The sequence below is a fragment of the Penaeus monodon genome, chromosome 11 (genome assembly GCF_015228065.2).
Source record: "Penaeus monodon isolate SGIC_2016 chromosome 11, NSTDA_Pmon_1, whole genome shotgun sequence".
In the NCBI taxonomy this organism is placed as follows: Eukaryota; Metazoa; Arthropoda; class Malacostraca; order Decapoda; family Penaeidae; genus Penaeus; species Penaeus monodon.
This window is the reverse complement of record NC_051396.1, coordinates 19,167,652-19,177,651: the sequence shown is the minus strand read 5'-3', so window position 1 is coordinate 19,177,651 and position 10,000 is coordinate 19,167,652. Positions and strand designations below refer to the sequence as shown.

Here is a 10,000-nt window from a genome sequence, read left to right as displayed (position 1 = left end):
CTGCGGGAACTATGTATTTTTCGGTTGGCCTTTCCTTCGAATGTGGTATAGTATATACACATATATATATATATATATATATATATATATATATATATATATATATATACATATATATATACATATAATTTATTTTTTACGGGCATCGTCGTTATGTTTTAGGTATGACTGGTCCTCTGTTTGTATAAATATTAATAAGTGCTCGCAAAAATTCATGAGGGCCCCTCTAGCTCTATAGAAGTGTCAGTTTGCTCACGATAAGTTAGACCTGCTGTTATATCTGGATGTGGGCATGGCGTATCGTTATTGTTTTTGTGGTTAAAACATATTGAGACTACATGAGCCAGCATGTATTCCAACACAATCATACCCACGCCCACGCCCCCACCTAAACACGCACAGGCACGCCCACACCCACACACGCCCAATAAACGCATATACATGAAATATACACATTTTCGTGTCTGTGTACAACATGCATCGAAACATAGGCTTGTAAAATGCACATGTACCGTAATATAATGCCGGCAGAGCAAATAGTTGGATCTCAGTCTCATAAACTAAGGCATGCAAAACCAGCTACATTCCCAATAAACCAGAGAACTGTGATACGGGGACCTTTATGGAACTTTCCTGCAGACCCATAGTTCGCTATCCGCTGATCATTGACCCTAAACCGCCATGTTACACGTCGTAAATCTCTTTCACTTACGTCATTTTCCTCACTACAACACTCAAGCCATCAATAAAGTGAAGGCCAGGAAGGTGGCGATGGGCAGCGGACCGAACTTTTGCACCCCTCGACGGATGGGGTTAACGATCGATTTTCGCCATTTTTGCTCCTCGGTCTCTCGAACTTAGATTAATAAAAATAAAAATAAATATATAAAATTCATAAGGCGTCATGTGAACATAGAATCACTTCCAACTGTAAAGAAGATCAGGACAGTCCCTACGTTTCCTGAAGGAGCAACATCCGAATCAACATATGTCACGGGAATTATCGCAGACGAACCTTAATAAACTTGAAGCCGCGCGCGGGCGAGAAAGAGCTCTTGGGTCGCTACCTCTGACAACTCTCGAGCGAGGCGTCAGTTGTGTGCCAGACTCCGTAGCGAGAGCGTGTGTCGTTTCGGCTCGTGCGTCGAAATATGCTGTGTTCTTGTTGGGTGCCTATACACAGCGTAGATCTTTATAGATCGAGTGTAATTATACCTGCTGATAGTTTATGTGAATTCTAGAGTGCAGAGATTATTGCAATTAATCCAATCGTTCAGACGGAAGGGAGTTTAAATCATTCTTAATACTTTAAATAAGAAAGTGACTATTAGCAGTTCGATTTCAACACACATGATACATCAGACACAAATGGCGGAATTAAATTTACACCGCAAGTTGTATCATAGTGTTAACAAATGTTTAAAAATCATTAGGTATAAAACACCGAGTCCCACTATTGGACACATTACCAACTTGACTGAACCAGTATTTTTTTTTTTTTTTGCGTTGACGACACCTGTATATAGGTTTATCATATTTGCCTGATTGTTTGATGTTTAATTTACTGGAAGCTTTAAATACGAGTCATCGTCCACACCTTCCTTCGAGTCATTAACACCAGCCACTTAAAGTTACCTTGTTAACGTTAGGCTTTGTTAAAATTCAATTAGCACTCACGCGATGCCGGTGTAAAAACTGAACACAACTCAGAGAGATTTCGAGCAAAATAATACATGATTCCAATTTGGAAAAGAATTATCCAATAGTACTATGTTGTGGAAAAGCTACCGTGTACCCACTAACTCGGGTTTCATGCGCAACATTCAGTCCATGAATTTGCAATAGCGTGACGGTGGTTTGTGATGTGTGATATGGAGAGTCGGTGACTGGTTCAGGTAAGACCTAGATTCTCACTCAAGCTGTTAATATCCATATAGTATAAGAATTAAATTAATACTGCGATGCCTTGCTCTTGAATGTGCTTGCATAGTCGGGACTGTATAGATAGCTGTTTGTGTAAATCATTTTTTTGTTTTATTGCATGATATTGCTATCGTGATTTCCTTTTATTGACAGTTGCTGGTGTGTGTGTGTGTGTTTATGTGTTTTTTTATATATAATATATATATATATATATATATATATATATATATATAATACATATATAATAACAACACACAACACCACGCACGCATACCACACACACACACACACACACACACACACACACACACACACACACACACAACACACACACACACACACACACACACACACACACACACACACACACACACACACACACACACACACACACACACACACACACACACATACACAACACACACACATACATCACACATAAATAAATATATCATATATATATAATAATATATATATATATATATATATATATTATGATATATATATATATTATTATATATATATATATATATATATATATATACACACACACATATTGTACACACACATACGCATACGTATATGTGTGTGTGTATATATATAGTCATATATGTAAATATATGTATATATATATGTATTATATATATTCATATTTGTATAATTATATGTAATGAATATGTATATATATGTATATATACACACACAAACACATACACATACACATACTTACATACATACGCGTACATACCTCTATATGAATGCATATACGTACACGTATATGTATATAAATATATATGTACACATGTATATGAATATATATATAAATATATATGTGTTTATATATATATTATATATATATATATAAAATATACATATATATATGTCTATATGTATAAATATGAATATATATACATATATATATATATATATATATATATATCATATAGTATGCATATATGTGTATATATATTTTCATTCATATATGTGTATATATATTTTATATATATATAGATAGATAGATAGATAGATAGATAGATAGATAGAGATAGAGATATGTCTATATATATGAATATATATACATATATATTCATATATACACTTTATATATAGTTATACACACACACACACACGAACGCGACGACACACACACACACACACACACACACACACACACACACACACACACACACACACACACACACACACATAAATATATTATATATATATATATATACATATATATATCCACCATATATATATATATATATATATATAGTATATATATATATATATATATAGTAATACATACATATATATGTATATATAAATATATGTAAGAGTATATATGTATATATATATATATATATATGTATATTATATATATATATATTATATATATATATATATATTTGTGTGTGTGTGTGTGTGGTGTATGTATAACTATATATAAAGTGTATATATGAATATATATGTATATATATATTCATATATACAGACATATCTCTCTCTATATATGAATATATATATATATATATATATATATATATATATAGATAGATAGATAGATAGATAGATAGATAGTTTATATATATAGTATATAGATAGATAGATATAGATATATATATGTTTGGTAGTGTGTGTGTGTGTGTGTGTGTGTGTGTGTGTGTGTGTGTGTAGTGTGTGTGTGTTTTGTGTGTGTGCTGATATTGTATGTATACATATATATGTATATGAATATATATATATATATATATATATAGTATATGATATGAATATATACATATATATATACATAAGTATATATGTGTGTGTGTGGTGTGTGGGTGTGTGTGGGTGTGTGTGTGTGGTGTGTGTGTGTGTGTGTGCGTGCGTGGGGTGTGCGTGTGTTGTGTGTGTGTGTGTGTGTGTGTGTGTGTGTGTGTTGTGTGTGTGTGTGTGTATGTGTACAAATATTTATGAATTAATATACTTATTTCTAACTACAATATTATATAATATAGTATATTATCATATATATACTACAATATTATATATATATTATATAGATACATTTTTATATAAATATACATATATTTTTCTTTCAATATACAGTATTCGTTTGTACGTTCGTTTTTTTTTTTCGTGTGTGTCTACATTGATTTCCTATGTGGGTCGGAAGCAAAATGTTTCATATATATACATATATATATATATATATATATATATATATATATATATATATATATATATATAATATATATATATATATATATATATATATATATTATATATATTATATACTTATATGAATTATAGCCTGAATATGACGGGAGCTTGATTTTCCTTTTCCTTTTTTTTCTTTTGGTCAAAGCAAGGCTGTATTGATTTTTTTTTTAAATAAATGGTTCAGGCAGTATGGATACTCATTTCATTATTTATATTTTTAAACATAACATTACATGAAAAAAATACTTTCTTGATATTGCAAAACATTTATTTGCACTGCCAACTGTTTCGGCAAAATCACAACACATATATTGCAATTTCACGCTTATAATAAAGATAATTAAATAATTTGAAAACCACTTTTCCGTTAACAATAATGGACAACTTTATATGCATTATATCTTACCACGATTTATGCAACGACGGGGGAGATTATCAACGTTTGCAATGATCAACAAAAAATACACCTTTCACAGTGCAATTCATACTTCGGGTGACTGAGGTGACGTGAAGGAGAAGAGGAAGTAGAGAGAGAAAGGGATAAGTGACAGAATTGAGGGAAGAAGAATAAGGGGAAAAAAACGTGAATTGAAAGGGTTAGAGAATGAGATAGCAGATAATAGATAGAGATAGAATAAAGGGAAGGAGGGAGAATTGGCAGAATGGATGGAAGAAGAAGAAGGAAAAAAACGAGGGGTTGGATGGTGGAGGGGGGGGGGGCGGACGAGAGAAATCGAAAAGGGAGGACCAGCGAAAGAAAAGCGGAAGAGAGAAGTGACATTTACGATTACAGGAAGTAGGCAGAAGTAGGAAAAAGTGAAAAATTAGAGGAGAAAAGGGGAAAGAATGAATGAGGGATTACAGGGATAAATATAGGTGAGGGCGAGAGAAATTAGAAAGGGAGCGAGAGAGAAGAGAAAGTAGAGGAGAGACAGGGAAGAGAAAGAAGTGAAAGAGAGGGGAAGGGGAGATGAAGCACGAGAATAAGGGAAGCAGAGGAGAGCGGGGGCGAGGCTGTGGAAAAAAATAGAGGGAGAAGATAAATGAAAAAGCGAGGGAGGAGAATTTGAAGGGGGGGGGGGGGGAGAAAGGGGCGACAGAAAAAGGTAAAATGATAGAGGAAAGAGAGAGTAGGAGGACGAGGGTCAGAGAGTACGAAGAGGCGGAGTGAATGATTTACATATGTCATTCATATATGTACTTACACACACACATGCATATATATATATATATATATATATATATATATATATATATATATATATATATATATATATATATTACATATATACACACATACATGTGTGTGAATATGTGTATGTATATGTATGTATGCATCTATGTATGTATATATATATATATATATATGTACATATACACAGACATATATATGTGTGCATATATACATATATATAATATACATATATATATATATATATATATATATATATATATATATATATATATATATACTATGTATGTATACATGTATATACATATACATAAACATACACCTACACATACATAAACATATACATATCCATGCACATACATACCTACATACATACATACATACAATTATATAGACAGTGACTGAGAGACTAGTGACTAAAGAAAATATATAAAAAAATATTGCTCCAATGCAAACTTACACACAGTTAGTCCCTGAGTCTGTCGCAGCAATTCAAGCCTAACCCTTGATCCCTAATGAAAATTAACAGTCTCTCCACCTATCCAATTCGCGTATGTGGCAAATGAGAACATAGTGAATAGACTGCAACATCCCCTTTTTGGAGTGAAGTGGAGGGTTCTTCCAGGGAGTGTCCATTGAACAATACCGTACTTAAGGACTGACGAAGAGGAGGAGGAGGGGGGGGAGAGGAGGTGGAGGTGGAGGTGGAGTTGGAGGAGGAGGAGGAGGAGGTGGTGGTAGTGGTGGTGGAGGAGGAGGTGGAGGCGGAGGAAGAGGTGGTGGTGGTGAAGGAGGAGGAGGAGGTGGTGGTGGAGGTGGTGGTGGTGGCAGTGATAGTGGTGAAGAGGGGAGGAGAGGAGGAGGAAGAGGAGAAGGAGGAGGAGGAAGGGGGGGGAAGAGGAGGAGGGAAAGGAGGAAGAGGAGGGGGGGAAGGAGGAGCTGGAGGAGGGGGAGGGGGGAGGAGGGAGGAGGAGGAGGACAAAAAGTAGAAAAAGGAGAAAAAGAAGAAGAAAGGGTGAGGGGACGGGCATAAGGAAAACAATGGCCGTGAAATAAGGACACGAAGGTATAAGGAAATAGGTACCCATAATGAGATGAGGAGGATAACGTTAGTAATAATGGTGATATAACAAAGAGAAATTAGGCAGAAGCGAAGTAAAACACAAGTTCATATTTCTCTTGAACAATGTACTCTGAAAATAAGAGAAACTACTCTATATCTAACGAAAAAGAAGACCAACTCCATTTGCGAAGAACCCCTGCATAATTCGAAATCATTGGCTCTTTAGAGAATTCAAGCCAATAATAGTCACCAGCACCAAATGCCGTTTCTACAAGGTGAATGCGTTCGATCTCGTCCTCCCTAGTTTCCATGTTGGGAAGAGGTCATTGAAATCGTTTCCAAGAAACTATATTCCACCAGGGGATTCGAAGTGTCTTAGAATGAAGAAACTATATATTCTACGTGTCTCTTTAGCTTCCTCGGCTTAAGACTGCGTTCCCCCAAAGGGAAAATTTTTTCCCTTTGGGGTCAAGGTCAATATTAAAAGGGAAAACAGTCACTCATGCTTTTTTTATGAATTCGCTACCCACTGAAGCTACGAAAGAAATAACCAAGGACTGAAAACTACGTTCATTTCCCTCTGGTTTACGAGACCTCACATCCAAGGCAATCTTCGCTTGCAACTGGGTGGCTGTAAAGGAGATAAGGATAAGCTAATATCCATTTATTGCACGTTCAATAGCAAGTCTTGACAGGGAGGGAGGATGGGCTGGGGGCGTGAGGGTTGTAGGAGATGAGAAAACGGTGTTATAATTTAACGTTAAAGGGAATGTCTCCTAGTGAGCCATCGTGCATGATTTTTACTTTAAGGGAGACCGCCTTGCCTCTCCTTTTTCAGGGAAATGAACTCTAGAATAGATGAAGACATCACTAAATTCCCCCGGGGGCTGCAGCGCGATTTTCATCCCTCGGAATTCAGGTTTCAAATCCCAGTGTTTATTTCTATTCACTGAGCTCGGAAACTTCTATCACATACACACACACACATACATATATGTGTGTGTTTGTGTGTGTGTGTTATATGTTGCGTGTGGTATATATTTTAAAATAATATATAAATTTTTATTATATATAATATATTATATATATATATATATATATATAATCTTACTTTTTATGTATATTAATATATATTATATTATTAAAATATAAATATATTATATATATAATAGTATTTATGACACACCCACACCACACACACACACACACACACCACACCCACACACACACACCCATATATATATAAATCAAAATATATATATATATATATATATATATATATATTTATAATATTAATTTTCTTATTTATATATATAAAATATATATATAATATATAATAGTTGTATGTATTTATATATATATATTTAATTAATTTTATTTTGCTTAGTTTATATAATACATATTACATGGTGTAACTCTCTATTTTTTAAGTGGCGATGTATATATATTTTGTTTTGGTGTTGTGGTGTTAAACATACACAACACACACACACACACACCACACCACACACACACACACACATATATATTTTATATATATATATATATATATAATTAATGTATTACATAATATACATTACATTTTTACATATAATATATATAATATATATATATTATTTTTTATATATTATAATGTATATACTATTATACTTATGCATTTAAAAATATATATATATATTTTAAAAATTTTTATATATATTATATTATATATAAAGAGAGAGAGAGAGAGAAAATACATATATGTATGTGTGAGTGCGTGTGTGTGTGCGTGCGTGGCGCGTTCATATATATATATAATATATATATTATATATATATATATTTTAATATATATATTATACAAAAGAGAGAGAGAGAGAGAGGAGAGAGAAAAAAGGGTACCAAAAAATGCATACATATTTTATATATTATTATATATATATTATAATACTATTTTATTATACATATATAATACACATTTATTTGTTTTTTTTTTCATACCTATATAATTCATTATTTAATTTGCGTATTATACTATATAATTACATAATAAAAACACACAATAATTTTGTTGTGTGCATAATATATATATATATATAATATATATATAATTTTAATATATATATATATATATATTATTATATAATTTATGTTTCATTACATATAGAAATGTTTAAATATTAAAACAACACATAATAAACAAAAAACGGATTCCATGTTTGGGCAGGGACCCCTTTCCCCCACCTTCCCACTCAACTCGTCTTCGTTTTTCTTTCCACTTATACATCGCAGCCCCCAAATATCTTTGATGTTGTCGCTCAGTCTTTTCTTCGGTTTGCCTCTTCCTCTGTTTCCTATCACCATCCCTGTCAGCAAGTCTTTCTCAATACTTTTACTTCTCATCACATGACCAATAAACTTTAATTTCCTCCTGTTCAAGATGTACAACAGCCGGTCTTTACAATTTATTTTTCTCAGCACTTCATCATTCGTCTTCTTCTCTGTCCAGCTAATATGCAGTACTCGTCTGTAACACCACATTTCAAAACTATTGATCTTTTTCTTGTCTATCTACTTCAGCACCCAACACTCAGAACCATATGGTGCAATTGGGAAAACTAATGAGGTCAATAACCACAGCTTTGTCCGTAAGGTAATGCTTCGGTCTTTCCAGATGTTATTGAGAACAATTGTGGCAATATATATATATATATATATATATATATATATATATATATATATATATATATATATATATATATAAATATGTATACACACATGTATATATGTATATATATAAATATTTATTTATATATATATATATGTATGTATATATATTAATGTATATATATGTGCATACACACACACACACACACACACACACACACACACACACACACACACACACACACACACACACACACACACATATATATATGCATGTATGTGACTGCCGCGATGGTCCAGTGGTTAGAACACTGGTCCCGATTTCAATTCCCCGCCGCGGCAGTCGTAAAAAAGCCTGCGTTCTGACTGCTTGCTCGAGCCCGAGAAAACGACTCGAGAAGTCAAACGCATGTGTCGTAGGGGAAGTCAACGCCATGGCACAAACCGCGGGTGATTAGGAAGGGCATCCAATCAGGTAAAAGTGGCACTGCCATATAAGCTCTCAGTAATGAATTGAGAGAGGCCTATGTCCTGTAGTGGAATGAATGGCTGTTAAAAAAGAGGCATGTATGTATATATATTACATATATATATAAATATATATATATATATATATATATATATATATATATATATATATATGTGTGTGTGGTTGTGTGTGGTGGGTTTGTGTTGTGTGTGGTGTGTGTGTGTGGTGTGTGGTGTATAGCATATACATTAGTCTATTTCTGTTACCAGTAGACCACGTGGCTGTTTGCCACGTGGCTCCAAGTCCCAAATAGGAACCATTCTTTCAGCGAGGGCGTAGATAACGTGTTATCTGATCTCGCTTGACCCTTCAGTTCGTGACCAACACCCGACGGTAAGGTCGGCCTAGCCCTCCCCCTCTGGGCAGGCTGACCTGACACGGGAGCCGCTTTACCCAGACATAGTCTCGTGTGTTCCCATACTGTGTGTCAACTCTTAGAAATA

The 10,000-nt window shown here is 33.6% G+C and overlaps 1 protein-coding gene across 1 annotated transcript in view; it reads left to right on the top strand.

The window, feature by feature from the left end:
• The first annotated feature begins 1,100 nt into the window (after positions 1-1,100).
• Positions 1,101-10,000, top strand: part of LOC119578487 (zwei Ig domain protein zig-8-like) — a 114,815-nt gene continuing 105,915 nt past the window's right edge. The window contains exon 1 of the mRNA XM_037926063.1: positions 1,101-1,205. The gene's annotated coding sequence lies outside the window, so the exon portion shown is untranslated. The remainder of the gene's footprint in view (positions 1,206-10,000) is intronic.